General features: G+C 50.1%; 1 protein-coding gene across 3 annotated transcripts in view; it reads left to right on the top strand.

The window, feature by feature from the left end:
- Positions 1 to 18,406, top strand: part of SHROOM2 (shroom family member 2) — a 142,035-nt gene that overhangs the window by 52,258 nt on the left and 71,371 nt on the right. The gene's annotated exons all lie outside the window — the stretch shown is intronic.

Raw genomic sequence — 18,406 nt, 5'->3', positions numbered from 1 at the left:
GCACAGAGGAGGCGGGTATGATGGGAACGACCCAAGCCACAGGCTGCCCACTGAGGGCTACACAGATGTGACTTTTCCCTGCAACTGTTTTCTGAGGGGTGGGGGAAGAGTCTCACCGAGTTTTGTTGTGTTTTTTTGTAACATTTATATATTTATTTGGCTGCATCAAGGCTTCCCTGGTGGCTCTGATGGTAAAGAACCTGCCTGCAATGTGGGAGACCTGGGTTCAATCCCTGGGTCAGGAAGATTCCCCTGGAGAAGGGATGGCAACCCACTCCAGTATTCTTGCCTGGAGAATCCCCATGGACCCTGGCAGGCTACAGTCCATGGGGTTGCAGAGTTGGACACAAGTGAGTGACTGACACACGCACACACACATACACACACTTACTTGGCTGCACTGGGTCTTAGTTGTGGCACGCGGGATCTTTCGTACCGGTGCCTGGGTTCTCTGGTTGTGCCCCAAGGGCTCAGTAGTTGCCGTGTGCCTGCTTACTTGCTCCGTGGCGTGTGGGGTCTTACTTCCCAGTCCAGGGATCAAACCCACATCCCCTGCCTTGCAAGGTAGATGCTTAATGACTGGACCTCCAGGGAAGTCCCTCACCAAGTCTTGAAATATAAAGCGTGCCAACAATTTGAGGACACAGGGATACTCCCCATAAAAATCCAGATGTCCAGCCTCTTCAAGAACAGTAACAACAACTAGAGGATCCACCCACCCTGGGCCTGTGTAGATAAACCTATGGTTTTTCCAGTAGTCACGTGTGGATGTGAGAGTCACACCATAAAGAAAGCTGAGCGCCGAGGAACTGATGCTTTTGAACTGCGGTGTTGGAGAAGACTCTTGAGAGTCCCTTGGACAGCAAGGAGATCCAGCCAGTGCATCCTAAAGGATATCAGTCCTGAATATGCATTGGAAGGACTGATGCTGAAGCTCTAGTACTTTGGCCACCTGATTCGAAGAACTGACTTATTGGAAAAGACCCTGATGCTGGGAAAGATTGAAGGCAGGAGGAGAAGGGAACAACAGAGGATGAGATGGTTGGATGGCATCACCGACTCAGTGGATGTGAGTTTGAGCAAGCTCCAGGAGTTGGTGATGGACAGGGAGGCCTGTCGTGCTGACGTTCACGGTCTCAAAGATCAGGACACGACTGAGCGACTGAACTGACCTGAACCAGAGGCCAGGCCCGGATAGCCCTGTGCTTTCAGTGACGAGCGCCCTGCCCCGTCCCCAGGGCCCCTCTGGAGGGCTGGTGTCTTTGTACCCGGAGCCTTCCCTACGCTCTGAGCACTAGCATGTAGAAATCATGAAACTTCTGTGTTCCCCGCAGTGCTTAGCTAGGCTCTCTGAGCTGCACCTTTGACGTCTGTCTTTGTCCAATTTGTTGTTGTTGTTCAGCTGCTCAGTCCTGTTCGACTCTTTGCTACCCCATGGACTGCAGCATGCCAGGCTCCCCTGTCCATCACCATCTCCCAGAGTTTGCTCAAACTCATGTCAGTTGAGTTGGTGATAACATTTAGGCTGTGATTGAAAAAAAAAAAAAACAAACCTATAAACAACAAACATTTTAATTTTCACGGTCTGGAGTCTGGAAGTCCATGTTGTTGCTGGCAGATTCAGTGTGTGGTGAGGACCTGTTTCATAGGTGGTATCTGCTGGTGGCCTTACGTGGTGGAAGGCGTCAGGAAGGTCTTGGGAATGTTTGGTGCAGTATAACAGCCCTGATGTTTCTGAAGGTTCCACCCTCATGGGCTTCCCTTGTGACTCAGTTGGTAAAGAATCCGCCTGCAGAGCCGGAGACCCAGGTTCAGTTTCCTGGGTTGGGAAGATCCACTGTAGAAAGCAATGGAAGTAATGTTCGATTACTTAAAGCAATCAAACAGCCCTATTTTGGGGCTTCCCTGATAGCTCAGTTGGTCAAGAATTCGCCTGCAATGCAGGAGACCTGGGTTCGATCCCTGGGTTGGGAACATCCTCTGGAGAAGGGAAAGGATACCCACTCCAGTATTCTGGCCTGGAGAATTCCATGGACTGTATAGCCCATGGGGTCGCAAACAGTCAGGCACGACTGAGCGACTTTCACTTTCTACCCTGCCCAATCTCCTCCCAACGACCTCCAGCCCCTTAGACCATCATACTGGAGGGCTTGGGTTTCTTTTTCTTTTTTCCTTTTTGGCCTCCTCATACGGGATCTTAGTTCCCCGACCAGGGAGGAAACCCATGCACCCCTCTGTACTGCATGTGCGGGAGTCTTAACCCACGGACCACCAGGGAACTAACCCGGGGCAGCACGGTTGGGGTTCAGGAGGACACCCCGAGCATTTTGCCTGGGGCAGTATCCATGAAAAGACTTGTTCCAGAAGCACAGTCCTCATGATGGGTGAGATCACCCATGTGTTTACCTGATAAAGAGATGAAGGCTTGCAGGGAGCTCTGACTTCACCCCAGGGGAAGGCGAGGTAGCCTTCTCTGCTGGATCCCGCCCCTGACCAGTCTCCTCTGTTGTGCTGCCGAACGGCAGCCTTATCTGAACAAGTGCCCCTGCTTCTTTGAAGCGGCCCCGAGGCTGGGGCCAGTCTGTCCATCCGTTGCAGACAAAACAGCCGCCCGTCTCCCAAGCCGGGGGCACTTTTGTTCTTGTGTCCAGCAGTTCCTCTTCCTGCCTCTCGATGGCCTATCAGCTCCTGCAGGCTGCATTTCCGCTTTGAAAACTGAATGATTAAGTGGTTCCAGTCGTTCCGGTGCTTGAACATCCCCACTGCTCCTTTGCTTCAGGTGTCTGAGAACAGGGTTGGAATCAGGGGCAGGACTGTGTTCCCAGACGGCTGGGGAGCCTGCTTGCGTTCGCCCTGACTTGATAAGGCGTGAAACCAACCCCGAAAGGGGGCGCGGGGTGTGCTGTGTTCCTCCTGTGGTATGGGATGAAAGCAGGCTTTGGACAAGGGACCCTGCTGTCCCCTGCTGACGTCTTTTCTTCCCCTCCTCCTCTCAGTTCGCCCTTGCCAGAAGCGTTGCCTGTCATGTTGTGAGACAGACTTTGGTATCGGAGGGGAAGTAACAGAGATAACCATTGGGCTTTGGCCTTCAGGAGACTAGAGTCTTGGACTGGGGCTGGTAGCTTAAGCAGAGAGCCGTCAGCAGGGTTCAGGGGACTTGCCATGGCAGTCTCCTGGTTTGGACTCCGAGCTTCCGCTGCAGGAAGCATGAGTTTGAAGCCTGGTCAGGGAACTAAGGTCCTGCGTGCCACCTGTGGCCAAAAATAAAATGGGGGCCGGGGGTGGGGAGCAGAGAGTTTGGAGCCCCGACTGGTAATGCAGCAGGGTGTTCGGGAGGCTGGGAGGTGGCCGTTGGTTCCAGAGTGGATGTGGTGTTGGGGGCCCAGGATGGTTAGTGGAAGTGAGCCAGACACGGGGTGCAGGTGTGAGTAGAGGGGACCCCAGCCCAACACAGCTGGGAGGCAAGAAAGGACCATTTCTCTGGGAAGAAATGACAGATGCTTCTTAGTTGCCAGCCTGTGATGTTCAGGCAAAAGCTCATAATGTGCAGAGGCTTGCCAGGTGGCTCAGTGGTAAAGAATTCACCTGCCAATGCAGGAAATGGGGGTTCGATCCCTGGGTCGGGAAGACCCCCCTCTGGAGAAGGAAATGGCATCCCACTCCAGTGTTCTTGCCTGAAGAATCCCGTGGACAGAGGAGCCTGGTGGGCTACGGTCCATGGGGGGTCACAGAGTTGGACTCGGCTCAGTGACTTAGCACGCATGCATGGTGTCCAGAGCAAGGCGACAGCGGTTAGTTTTGCCTGGTCAACGGTGGGACTGGACTGAACACAGGGCCTCCACTCGGCCTGATCAGCCAGCCTCTCTCCCTTTGCTGGTGGGAGATCTTTGATTTTGGGGGCCACGTTGCATGGCAGTGGCGTGACTTGTGGGGTCCGGTTCCCTGACAAGGGGTCGAACCCGTGCCTTTTGCATCAGAAGCAAGGGGTCTTCACTGCTGGACTGCCAGGGGAGTTCTCGCAAGACATTCTGTGGGAGGCAGGAGGCTGCCGGCGTCCTGCTGTGGTGGATGCGTCTTCACAGGGCAGGAGGTCGGAAGGGTGTTTCAGAGTTGTCCCGTCTCCTGTTTGTATGTTCGACTGAGGGTTGTTGTCATGAGTGTGGCAGGCATTTTATCCTTTCTCAAGTGGAGGTTCCCAGTTGGGAATGATAGCTTTTGTCCCTCAGGGTATATACTGCACAGTATCTGGGGACATTCCAGATGTTATTGGGGCGGTGGTGGGGGTGGGGGATGCTGCTGACATCCAGTGGGCAGAGACTAGGAATGGCGATCGTAGACATCCTCCAGGTAAGGGACAGCCCCGTCACAGAGGAATATCCAGCCCTGAACATCACTGGTACCTGGGGGAGAAATGTGCTGAGCTATCCCAGTGTTCAGCTAGCCCATCCATATTTTATTTTATTTTTTTAATTATTTAAAAAAAATGTTTATCTATTTGGCTGTACCTGGGTCTTAGTTGCAGGGCACACAAGATCTTTGATCTTAGTTGTGAGATGTGGGACCTTGTTCCCTGACCGGGGATCAAACCCGGAGACCCCTGCATTGAGAGTTTGTAGTCTTCGCCACTGGGCCACCAGGAAAGTCTGTATCCCATGGTTTTTTTTTTTTTTGGCTGGACATTTGGCTTCTTTCTGTGTTTTAGCTGGTATGGGTGGTGCTGGGGTGGTCATTCTTACACAGGTCTTTTGGTGAACACTCAGGAGACTTGAAGGTTTTTCCACCTGTTTGCCCAACTGGTCATAGCAATTTTTGCATCCGCCCCATGGACAGAGGAGCCTGGCGGGCTACAGTCCATGGGGGTGGCAAAGAGTCAGACATGACTGAGCGACTAACAGAACAACAATAAACTGTGTATGAGAGTTGCCGGTGTTTGAAGCAGCCCAGGTTTCCCTCGGCAGGTGAAAGGATAAAGGGAACGCGGCGTATACATACGGTAGAATATTAGTGTTAGATAACGGGTGCTCCACGCGGCCTGCGATCACGTACGTGAACCTCAAGTGCTACAACCAGACCCAGAGGACAGTCCGGTGGGACTCCACTTACACACGGCATCCACAGGAGTCGGGTTCTGAAAACAGAAAGGCAGAACGGCTCTTGCCAAGGACTGGGAGAAACGCTTGATGGACCCGGTGTCAGTTTTGCAAGGTGAATTCCTAGGGCTCACTTACACATCATGTAATTACAAAGAACGCTGCTGAACGGTACACTTAAAAATGGGTGACGCATCTTATTAAATAACAGCGTCAGCAATTCCATCTGTGACTGTGGCATGCCCTGTCAGCTATTTAGATAACTTCTTCCAAAGCAGTGTTTTGTAGTTTTCGGGGTTCAAGTTTTGCCCTCCTCTTTTTGATCAAATTTGGGCTTCCCTTGTGGCTCAGCTGGTAAAGAATCCGCCTGTAAGGTGGGAGACCTGGGTTCGATCCCTGGGTTGGGAAGATTCCCCTGGAGAAGGGAAAGGCTACCCAATCCAGTATTCTGGCCTGGAGAATTTTCCACAGAGTGTATAGTCCATGGGGTCACAAAAAGTCGGACACGACCGAGCAACTTTCACTCTTATCAAATTTATCACTAGAATTTCTTTGCCTCTTCAGACTCTTGGAAGTGAAATTGTTATCTTCATTTTATTTTGGGGTTGTTTGTTCATAGCGTATAGAAAGTAAGTTTGTTTCTGTATATTGAAAAAAAGGGTGACAATAAATTTTGTGTGGGATGGGTTAAAGCACAATTTTAAAAAACTTGTTCACTCGCTAAGTCCTGTCCAGCCCTTTGCGACCCCAAAGACAAGGACAGAAGGTGAAAGTGATGCAGAAGTGCCCAGTGGCCTCCAGTTTCTCTTCACCCCCCATCACTGTTTATCTTCCTTCCAGGAGAGGCCCAGCTTCCCTGTCCTTCACCATCTCCCGGAGCTTGCTCAAACTCAGGTCCATGGAGTCAGTGATGCCATCCAACCATCTCATCCTCTGTCATCCCCTTCCCCTCCCGCCTTCAATCTTTACCAGCATCAGGATCTTTTCCAATGAGTCGGCTCTTCACATCAGGTGATGCTTTCGAACTGTGGTGTTGGAGAAGACTCTTGAGAGTCCCTTGGACTGCAAGGAGATCCATCCAGTCCATCCTAAAGGAAATCAGCTTGCTCAAACTCATGTCCATTGAATTAGTGATGCCATCCAACCATTTCATCCTCTGTCATCCCCTTCTCCTCCTGCCTTCAACCTTTCCCAGCATCAGGGTCTTTTCCAATGAGTCGGCTCTTTGCATCAGATGGCCAAAGGATTGGAGTTTCAGCTTTAGCATCAGTCCTTCCAATGCATATTCAGGACTGATCTCCTTTAGGATGGATTGGTTGGGTCTCCTTGCAGTCCAAGGGACTCTCAAGAGTCTTCTCCAACACCACAGTTCAAAAGCATCAGTTCTTCGGCGCTCAGCCCTTATGGTTCAACTCTCACATGCATGTATGACTGCTGGGAAAACCATAGCTTCCGCCTTCTATCCTTGGACAGTTTCCTTTGGACCCAATCTAATGAACTATATGGAAATAGAGTTTCTAGAAAACATAGTCCCCATTCTAACCAAGAGGACCCAGAACTATGCCCAAGTTAGGAACACCTGACCTGTGCATATAGCACATATATCAGAGAGCCAACTGTGGAGAAGGCATATTTGCTTTTTTCCCCTTTCCTTGATTGCAAAAACCACAGACTGTAAACCATAACATCTTTTCCCTTTAATTAGTGGATAACTGCACCACAATGTAGTGTTAGTTTCTGCCGTACAGCAACTTGAGTCAGCCATGCGTGCGTGTGTGCTAAAGTCACTTCAGTCGTGTGTGACTGTCTGACCCCATGGACTGTAGCCCGCCAGGCTCCTCTGTTCATGGGATTCTCCAGGCAGGAATACTGGAGTGGGCTGCCCTGCCCTTCTCCAGGGGATCTTCTCCACCAGGGACTGGACCCGTCTCTTATGTTTCCTTCGTTCTTTAGCGCCAGTAAAGAACTAGGCAGGTTCTGTACCACCAGTGCCACCTGGGAAGCTCAGTCAGCCGTGAGCATACACATATAAACGATGACATTTTGTAGAGAGGTATTTGTGTCTTAGCCTGAGAACTTAAATTGCGTTTGTGTGTGTGTGTTTCAAATGGGGGACGTGTGGTTTAGTTTCCACATAACCCATTTAAGTGAAACTCTTGTAAGACACCCCCCCCCATTTGTGAATGGTGACGTGTTGTATTTTAAAAGTTTTCTGTAAAGCTGTATGGTAGCTCATCACGGGTAAAAGAAACTGTAGGTTGAGAATAAACAGTAAGAGCTTCTAGGATAACTGAACTTTGGGCTTTACTTTCCCCCCAAACAGTGTGGTATGCAAGGACTTAGAAACCAGTATATCCAAATAGCTTTGGGGTGTTTGTAAACGGAGCAATCTCCCTTTGCCACTTAAGCATCTCCTTTCCTCGTGTTATTAATTAGGAGTGGGGACCATTTGTCACTGAACTTGAAAGTCCAGGATCCTCCCCTGGGTTGCAGTCCTGATTGGAATGCCAGCAAATTCTAAATAACGTGTTTTGTAAATAATACTTGCATAAGACTCTGAATTTGCAACATATTTTCGTAATTTGTCTCCCTTTTATTCTTCGTATGGTCTTGGGTTGTCAGGCCCCGCCCCACCCCCAGCCCAACTGTTGTCCGAATTGTTTTGAGTGGAAAACTGAGACCGAGAACAATAAAGTGGGCTTCATTCTCCAGTTCTCTCCAGTCGGACTTCCCTGCTGGGCTCAGGTGGTGAAGAATCTGCCTGTGATACTGGAGACCTGGGTTCAATCCCTGGGTTGGGAAGATCCCCTGGGGGAGGAGGGCATGGCAACCCACTCCAGTATTCTTGCCTGGAGAATCCTCATGGACAGAGGAGCCTGGCGGGCTATGGTCCATGCAGTTGCAAAGAGTCGGACGTGACTGAGCCACGAACGCTTTCAGTTCTCCAGCTGTGCAGTGAAGTGGTCGGGCTCAGTCTGAAGTCCTAGCGCCTTCGTCCTCATCTCTGTGAAAGCATCCCTGATCATCAGCCCCTCCTCGAATCCTCTGGTCTGACTGCTCCTGCTCTGTGATGCTGGGGCCCATGTATGCCTCCATTGCTGTGCTTGTCACATGGAACTGTCTATCCCTCAGAGTCTCCAGTGTTCTTGCCTGGAGAATCCCAGGGATGGGGAAGCCTGGTGGGCTGCCATCTATGGGGTCGCACAGAGTCGGACGTGACTGAAGTGACTTAGCAGCTGCAGCAGCAGCAGGGTCTCATTGGGAAGCAGAAAGCGCGCAGTAATTGGAAGGGGGGCTGCTTAATAGAAGGCAGGCTTCTGGGCACTGGCCACATTCCAACACACCCCTTCCGGCTCCTCTGTCGGGCGGGTTTGTGCCATTGCCATGGAGACCAGAAGACCGCGCCCCCCCCCCCCCCCCGCCTTAAATACTTACCATATGGCTGTCTCGGTGCAGAAGTTTGCCACCCCGGGTGTAAAGGATTACTGTCAGCAGACGATTCCTTATTATTAACTTAGTGAAGAATGATTAACTAGGTGCTCCTTGGGGTAAAGAGAGCTCTGAAGAGGACGGCAGCTGGAAGGAACAGTGACACCACTTCTGGACTCAAGGCCGGTGACCTCTCTGATGCTGGGAAAGATTGAAGGCGGGATGGGGAAGGGGACGACAGAGGATGAAGATGGCATCACCAACGCGGCGGACGCGAGTTTGAGCAAGCTCTGGGAGCTGGCGGTGGATAGGGAGGCCTGGCCCACTGCAGTCCATTGGTTTGAAAAGAGGCAAGACACGACTGAGCAACAGAACTGCAAGGAGATCCAACCAGTCCATCCTAAATGACGTGAGTCCTGAATATTCTTTGGAAGGACTGATGCTGAAGCTGAAACTCCAGTACTCTGGCCACCTGATGCAGGAAACTGACTTCTTGGAAAAGACCCTGATGCTGGGAAAGATTGAAGGTGGGAGGAGAAGGGGACAACAGAGGATGAGATGGTTGGATGGCATCACCGAGTCAATGGACATGAGTTTGAGCAAGCGCTGGGAGATGGTGAAGGACAGGGAAGCCTGGCGTGTTGCAGTCCATTGGTTTGAAAAGAGTCAAGACACTGCCTTGTCTCAGGAGCAGGGCTGGGCTGACTTCAGAGGGAAGCCCTGTCCCCCAGTGTCCCTCTGGTGCCCTCTGCTGATGACACTTCCCGAGGCACAGCCTGCTACACCCCCCCAAAGGTCCCCACGTCCAGCCCCAGTATCACCACTCAGCTGGTGACTGGTGATTTGCACTTAAGACGCACTACATTGCTAACTGGCGTGGCACTGAAATGGGTGTCCTCTGCGCACCTTTTTCCTGGATTGTGACTTCCCCTCGCCAGGCAGGGGTGTTCCGAAAATGCCCCCTGAGTGTTGCCCTGCAGACAGTATCCCCTCCACGGATTGGCCTGTGTTCTCCCAAGTGCTGTGCTGTCCCTGAGGGTCAGGACTCCGCAGAGCCCTGAGGCCCTGGATGTTCACCCCTCCTGGAGAGCAGCCATGTACCTTGGGCTTCGTCTTCGCCTGAGGAGGCTGTGGGCTCTGGGTTCAGAGTTGAACAGTCCTATCGGGGTTCCCTGTCAAGTCTGGCTTGGGTTCTGAATTGCTACCACTGACCCCCTGATGCAAATTTCCTTCCTTTTGCGTTTCTTTTTTTAAAAATTGCACTGTTTTATTTATGTATTTGATGCTTTTGAACTGTGCTATTGAAGAAGACTCTTAAGAGTCCCTTGGACTGCAAGGAGCTCCAACAAGTCCATCCTAAAGGAGATCAGTCCTGAATATTCATTGGAAGGACTGATGCTGAAGCTGAAGCTCTCTTAATACTTTGGCCACCTGACGAGAAGAGCTGACTCATTAGAAAAGACCCTGATGCTGGGAAAGATTGAGGGCAGGAGGAGAAGGGGACGACAGAGGATGAGATTGTTGGATGGCATCACCGACTTAATGGATATGAGTTTGAGCAAACACCGAGAGATGGTGAAGGACAGGGAAGCCTGGCGTGTTGCAGTCTATGAGGTCGCAAAGAGTTGGACAGGAGTGAGCGACTGAACAACAATTAATGTATTTGTTTTTGGCTGTGCTGGGTCTTCCTTGTTGCACAAGGGCTTTCTCTAGTCGCGGCAGGTAAGGGCTACCCAGTAGTTGAGGTGGGCTTCCCTGGTGGCTCAAATGGTAAAGAATCTGCCTGCAATTACAGAGACCCAAGTTCCATCCCTGGGTGGGGAAGATCCCCTGGAGGAGGGCATGGCATCCCACTCCAGTATTCTTGCCTGGAGAATCCCATGGACAGAAGAGCCTGGTGGGCTAGAATCCACGGGATCGCAAAGAGTCGGAGACTACTGAGCAGCTAACATTGTCACTTTCCATTTGTCATGCACAGGCTTCTCACTGTGGTGGCTTCTCGTGTTGCAGAGCATGGGCTCTAGGGCGCTAGGGCTTCCATACTTGCAGCACATGGGCTCAGTGGATGCGGCTCCCAGGCTCTAGACCACAGGCTCAATAGTTGTGGCCCATGGGACTAGTTACTCTGCAACGTGTGGGATTTTCCCAGACCAGGGATTGAACCTGTCTCACCTCTACTGGCAAGCAATTCCTATCTATCAGACCACCAGGGAAGACCCCCCCCCCACCCAAAAAAAAAAATTATGTTTCTTAAAAGGTCTTCTTGAGAAGTCAGCGTCTTTCCTGTTTCTCTGTGGACTTCTGGTTGCTAACTGCAGCCTCTGATGCCTCCAGGTCTTTCAGACTTCTCCTTGGCCTTCTCTGTCCATCAGCCTGGGTCTGTCTGCTTCTCTGGGCCACGTCTGCCTTTCTTGGTCTTGGGGCCCCGTGTGATGCAGCCCTCACCTTGGCAATGAGTGGAGGGAGTGTGTTAGAATCTTCAGGGTGCACTCCTATGTTCGGGACTAAATACAGACTTGTTCGTCTGAATCTGAAATGTATGAGGTGGGTTTTGGGGTTTCTTCTTAGGCTTTTTTTTTTGCATGTGGAGGTGGTTACCACTTTTCTTGTTTTTCGAGATAACATTTTGTCAAGCACGAGGAAAGTAATTTTCCTCTCTAATTAAAGTTTTATTGGTTGTTTTGAGAATTTATACACAGTTCAGTGTGTACACCCTTCTTTTTTTTAAAATTAATTTATTTTAATTGGGGCCTAATTACTTTACAATATTGTAGTGGTTTTTGCCATACATTGACATGAATCAGCCGTGGGTGTACATGTGTTCCCGTCCTAACCCCCCTCCCGCCTCCCTCCCTATCCCATCCCTCTGGGTCGTCCCAGTGCACCAGCCCTGAGCACCCTGTCTCATGCATCAAACATGGACTGGTGATCTGTTTCACATATGGTAATATACATGTTTCAATGTTATTCACTCAAATCCTCCCACCCTCGCCTTCTCCCACAGAGTCCAGAGGTCTGTTCTTTACATCTGGGTCTTTTGCTGTCTCGCAAATAGGGTCATCGTTACCACCTTTCTAAATTACATGTATATGCATTAGTATACTGAATTGGTGGTTTTCTTTCTGACTTACTTCAATCTGTATAATAGGCTCCAGTTTCATCCACCTCATTAGAACTGATTTAAATGCATTCTTTTTAATAGCTGAGTAATACTCCATTGTGTATATGTGCCACAGATTTCTTATCCATTCGTCTGCTGATGGACATCTAGGTTGCTTCCATGTCCTGGCTTTTGTAAACAGTGTACACCCTTCTTAATGTATGTACTGAACATCTAAAAAACTACATAGTTTCTTTTCTAAACTTCCCTGGTGCTTCTCTGGTGGCTCAGATGGTAAAGCGTCTGCCTGCAATGCGGGAGACCCGGGTTCAATCCCTGGTTTGGGAAGATCCCCTGGAGAAGGAAATGGAGACCCACTCCAGTACTCTTGCCTGGAAAATTCCATGGACTGAGGAGCCTGGTGGGCTACAGCCCATGGGGTCGCCAAGAGTTGGAAACAACTGAGCAACTTCACTTTCCTTTCTAAACAGATATTCCAGTGACTTTCTAGCCTAAAATGCAGAAGCTACTTTTCCTTAAGAGGATGCCAAATATTGATAGGCTGTGCCATCATATAGGTCCCATTAACTCATCGTTTAATATCGTAAGCACTGCATGCTCGATTTGCACTATTTCGTGGCATGTTCATGGCACATTATGGGAGATTGGAGTGTCATGATGTGGAACAAGAAAGAGCCGAGATCAAGGAGTGCTTTTCTTTGGGAAGTGATTCTACTAAAACATCTGGGAGTCGAGGTCCTTTTAAATGTTCAAGACATATTTTGTGCACAGTTGTGACACCAGATTGCCATCAAGTATGTTTTGTGTTAAATAATTACCCCCCGTGAAATAGTCAGCTGACGCTCAGGACATGTATGCTGTGCTAAGTCGCTTCAGTTGTGTCCAACTCTGTGCGACCCTGTGGACCATAGCCTGCTAGGCTCTTCTGTCCATGGGATTCTTCACTCAACTACTTTGCCAACAAAGTCAATTACTTTGCCAACAAAGGCCTGTCTAGTCAAAGCTATGGTTTTTCCAGTAGTCCTGTATGGATGTGAGAGTTCGACTATAAAGAAAGCTGAGCATCGAAGAATTGATGCTTTTGAACTGTGGTGGTGTTGGAGAAGACTCTTGAGAGTCCCTTGGACTGCAAGGAGATCCAACCAGTCCATCCTAAGGGAAATTATTCCTGAATATTCATTGGAAGGACTGATGCTGAAGGTAAAGCTCCAATCCTTTGGCCACCTGATGCAAAGAACTGACTCATTTGAAAAGACCCTGATACTGGGAAAGATTGAAGGCAGGAGGAGAAGGGGATGACAGAGGATGAGATGGTTGGATGGCATCACCCACTCAGTGGACATGAGTTTGAGCAAGCTCCGGGAGCTGGTGACGGACAGGGAAGCCTGGCATGCTGCAGTTCATGGGAGTGCGAAGAATGGGAACTGAACTGAGAGTTCCTGGGAAGCTTGAATTCCACAGATTGCTGATAAGATACTCCCTGAGATTGTCCAAGGAGACAGAGACCAGTGATGAGTTTATGTGCAAGTCTGGATACATTTCATTGGAGGTTTTTGATCCCCCCCCTCCCCACCACGGGCTTCTCTGTTACCAAAGATGAGCTCTCTGATTGCTTTGCAATTGGATCCTCTTCCTGGATGACTCAGCTCTCTCTTTGGAGACAAGGGAACTCGGGAGGGTGACTGGGGAGGTGGCATCAGTGATTGTCCTGGCTCATAGAAGCCAGTGCTGTCTTATGCTCTCCCCTGGATGGCTTTCTAGTCATAGCTGATAAGTCACGGGTGTGATTCATGGCCTTTGAAATCCGATCTCAGACCTAAACGTTCCTCCCCCTTCCATTCTGATCTCCGGTGGTTGCGATTTTCCCAGGCCATCAAAGCTCCATATCTGAGCTCTACTGCACACCCCTTTCCTGCAGTGGCCCTTGATGTCCATCAATGAATATGTCCCTTGACCTGCCTTCCCAGCTGCCAGAGTCCTTGCTTACGTTTGTGTTCCCTGCCCTGTCTTGGTTTGAGCACGTGTGGCTGCCGATCTGTGATGTGTTCTGGGCAGGAGAGATGCTTTTTCCTCTCTGCCTAGAGGATGAAGCTGCTAGACGCATTTGCTCACATGATACAGGGTCACTCACCTGCTTCCCTGCCGGGCCTTCTGGGAACCCTCTCCCACCCTGCCCCACCACTGCCTCCAGGGTATCCTTCCGGCTTCTGAAACTCAAGGTCAAATTCCTCATCTTCCTCTTTCTGGCCTTATCTTCAAAGGCTCCCCTTGCCAGGGTGCCATGCTTTCCAGGCTGACATTCTTCAGATGGGCCCGGGTCCTGACCCCTTCCCGTGTAATGTCCACCCCCATCTCTGCTGGCCCTTTCAAGTTGCTGTCTGGGGGTGAAGGTCTTTCATCTCCAGCCTCAAGCCCCTCCCCTCTCACCCCCATTGCCCTGACTCGGTCCCTTCCCGAGTGAGTCCTGGCTCCCATGAGAGTTGGGCCCCCGCCCCCCCCACCCTTGGTGGGTGTCATCTTCGATCATCTGTAACAACATCCGTTGGATGAAGTACGAAAGCTTGCTTCCAAAAAGACTTCCATGGACTGGTTTTTGTTTTTTTTTTTTCCCTTCCCTCCCTCTTGCTGTTGCCAGAGTAAATGTTTCCATCAGGACAGCAAGGCAGTCTGCTCATTTTTGGACACTTCGAAACCCTAAAAACTCAACAGGAGTTTGGCAAACAGAATTCCAGTGAATAATCCAAACCGGAATATTCGGCCTGGCGAGTGAGCTTGGGGCTTTCCTTCTGACCGGGGTACACGGACTGGCATCGTGGGTGGGCGTGGATTCCTTTGTCCTTGCCTGCCTGCCTTTTTGTAAAGGGAGTTTTTTTTTTTTTGGCCCCTGAGCAAGGGACACTGAGAACTTTGCCTGGTGATTGTAGAACAGGACTGCCCCGTTTGTGGCTCCTGCAGACGGTGCCCTCTGCTACTGGCAATGCCCAGTGCTATCTTGACTGTTAAACAGAGGATGGCAATAAAAGAAGCCTGCGTGTGTGCAGTGCACGATGCGTTTGAGGCGTGACTCATCACGTGTAATGCACGATAGACTATACACAGCTGATGGGCAGAGCTGTATTCCTGGGACCCGAGGGCCAGCTTCAAGTCTGGGCTTCACCAGGTTCAAGCCTAATGAAGTCTTCCTCACGGGAAAAGCTTGATGGGGTCAAGGGTACGGACCCGAGGTCTTCAAAGCTGCCTCATTTGCAACTCTCTTTGCCATGAGCGTGAAAAATGTTGGACAAATGCTTTGTCTTGGCGAGGAAGCCGAGGCGGGCAGAGATCCCCAGCTACTCTGTCTCCCAAACCTGGAGCCGTTTGTTTTTTGCTGGGAGTGTAGGTGGAGTGTGGTTTGGATGAGGCAGACAGGCTGCCTTGGAATGCGGTCTTTGCGGCTGGAGCAGGAGCTGGGAAATCTTTGCAGATGAAGGGAAGCAACACGATGTGATTTGGGCTTCGGGGTGAAGCCAGACCTTTGTTCAAAAAAATTTTAATTTATTTGACCAAGCCAGATCTTCATTGAAGATCTTCCGTCTTCATTGCAGTGTTCAGAATCTTTAGTAGTGGCACATGGAATCTAGTGCCCTGACCAGGGATCGAACCCTGGGCACCCTGCATTTGGGAGCTCAGAGTCTTAGCCACTGGACCTCCAGGCGAGTCCCTTAGCCAGACGTTAATGACAGTGCTTTGAGAGAGTCTCACGTGCAAGGGTTTGTGGGGATGAGGCGGAAAAGCTCACCAGGTCATGGCCGAGTCGTTACAGGTGATGAGTTGTCTGTAGGAAGGGCTACCTTCAGAACCTGTTCTAAGACCCTGCAGGTTTCTTCATCGTCATGGTTTCACCTAAAGGCTTGCTTGTGATGCTCAGATTCACCAGCTCTGCGCCTGTCTGGTTGTTGTCTCCTTGGGAACACCCATCCCTTCTTTCTCCTCCGTCTCCTTGTCCTTCATCCTCTTCTGCCAGGCAGCCCAAGGGTTCTGTCCTCCGCCGTTCATGGATCTGTTTTCTGTGTGGGCAGCCTCCATCCCCGCCTCTCCAGTCTTTTAAGTTCCTTCCCCTGCTGTTCACTCCATCTTTTCCTCCGGGAACTCCCACCTCCCGCCCACCCCAGCTAACTGCCCACCAACCCTCCGATTAGACACAGCCCTTGGGCACCCCCAGCTGGGGCATGTCGAAACCTAAACTCTACACCACATATTCTTCACCTTGGCTGTTTCTGGCTGAGTGTGTAATCTTGGCCGGGTGGAAGCTTATTAACGTTGGGATCTGTCATTACGTTGGGATTAAAAATCGTCTAGACTTGGAAACCGGTTGTTAGCTGAATGAATTGCTTCATAGTTCTGTTTGGAGTGGTCATTTTGTTCATTATGTTCTGTTTATGGTCAACTTGCAGTAAATAATTACTCTGTTACCCTAAGGAGGGGTTGAGTTGTCCTCGGGTGCAGGCGGAGAGATGGGTCCAAGTACTGTGTGGTTTCATCCTTGAGCCTGTCATGGGCTTCATTTCCAGCTCTGCAACCCCCAGAGGAGGAACGTTTCCTTGCTTTAGTGCCTGGTGAGGTTTGGAACTGATTTTCAGGTCAGCCCTGGCATATAGTGGGAGCACAGTGAACTTCCAAAATTGTACCCTGGTATGCACATAAACAGTCATCTTTTTCACTAGTTCTCCTAGCAGTTTGTAAAAAGAATGGCTTTTTGGTGTAGAACAGGGGTTGGCAGCTTTTTTTTGTAAAGTAACAAGCCAAGTAGTAAATATTTTTGGCTTTATGGGCCCCAAACTATTCCATTCTCTCCTGTAGCAGTGTATAAACAAATGGGTGTGGTTGTATTCCAGTAAAATTTTATTTGCCCCAAACAAAAAAAAGACAGCTGGCTGGATTTTTTGCAGGGAGGGTGAGGGGAGGGCACGCCACCTAGCATGTGGGATCTTCCCTGGCCAGGGATGGGACCCGGGTCTCCTGCATTGGGAGCACGGAGTCTTAACCACTGGACCACCAGGGAAGTCCTAGCTGGCTGGGTTTGATTCATGGGTCATGGGGCTTCCCTGGTAGCTCAGCTGGTAAAGAATCTGCCTGCAGTACAGGAGACCCCGGTTCAATTCCTGGGTCGGGAAGATCCGCTGGAGAAGGGACAGACTACCCACTCCAGTATTCTTGGGCTTCCCTAGTGGCTCAGACTGTAAAGAATCTGCCTGCAGTGCAGGAGACCTGGGTTCGATCCCTGGGTTGGGAAGATCCCCTGGAGGAGGGCATGGCAGCCCACTCCAGTATTCTGGCCTGGAGAATCCCATGGACAGGGGAGCCTGGCGGGTTGCAGTCCATGGAGTAGCAAAGAGCTGGAGATGACAGAGACAATAAGCACGGCATACAGTTTGCAGGGCACTGGTACAGACAGTAGGTTGGTTAATTGATGGCTCACTTGGATTATTACTATATAAGAAAAGCTGGGTTAAGGATTTACAGATTGAAAATTCTCAGGATAAAAGTCGTAAAATCCTTTTAAGGAGTAGGTCAGTCCACGTGGGTACATACTGTGTGTAACTCTGACTAGGGAGTGTTTTACATACATGGGTTTGATCCCATGGTCAGGAACAGCTGAGACCTGTGGTCTTGCCACAGCTAAGACCCCATGCCACAATGAAGACGGAAGATGGCATGTGTTGCAGCTAAGACCCAGCACAGCGAAATAGATAAATAAATTAAAAAAAAAAAAAAGCAGTCTACCAGGTCCTCAAAATGTTTACCCTAGTTACCATATGACCCCGACATTCTACTCCTAGTTGTACACCCAAGGGAAATGAGGATGCATATTCACACACAAACATATGTATACAAGTGTTCATGGGGCGCTGACAGCCAAATGTATGGATGTGACAATTGGACTCTAAAGAAAGCTGAGCGCCGAAGAATTGATGCTTTTGACCTGTGGCGTTGGAGGAGACTCTTGAGAGTCTCTTGGACTGCAAGGAGATCCAACCAGTCCATTCTAAAGGAGATCAGTCCTGGGTGTTCTTTGCAAGGAATGATGCTAAAGCTGAAACTCCAGTACTTTGGCCACCTCGTGAGAAGAGCTGACTCATTGGAAAAGACCCTGATGCTGGGCAAGATTGAAGGCAGGAAGAGAAGGGGATGACAGAGGGTGAGATGGTTGGATGGCATCACCGACTCAATGGACATGAGTTTGAGTTAACTCCGGGAGTGGGTGATGGACAGGGAGACCTGACGTGCTGTAGTCTGTGGGGTGGCAAAGAGTTGGACACGACTGAGCTACTGAGCTGAACTGACTGAATAGCCCAGTAAGTAGAAACAAAGTAAATATATCCATCCCTGATGAACAGATACATTGAATGTGGTCATTTGGTACGATGGAGTATCACTCGGCCCTAAAACGGAACGGAGTTCCAACACGGGTCAACACGGACGCACCTGTAAAACACATCATGAGTGAAAGAAGCCCGACACAAAAGCTCACCTGTTGTATGACTGTGTATATCAAGTGTCCACAGTACGACGTGTACACGTACGTGGTCTCCGGGGAGGGCTGGAGAGTGACTGCTGACAAGTACGAGGTTTCTTCTGGCTTAGGAAGCCTGTTCTCAGCTGGGTGGGTGGTGATGGTTGGACGAGTCTGAATACAACTAACAGTCTATTCATTCGTGTGTACGTGGGCGGATTGGCTTGTATTTGGCTTATAGCTAAATAGAGCTGTTACAGAAATTAAAAAAAC

This window comes from Bos taurus, chromosome X (assembly GCF_002263795.3).
Source record: "Bos taurus isolate L1 Dominette 01449 registration number 42190680 breed Hereford chromosome X, ARS-UCD2.0, whole genome shotgun sequence".
NCBI classification, from domain to species: domain Eukaryota; kingdom Metazoa; phylum Chordata; class Mammalia; order Artiodactyla; family Bovidae; genus Bos; species Bos taurus.
This window is presented reverse-complemented; position numbering and strand designations above follow the sequence as displayed.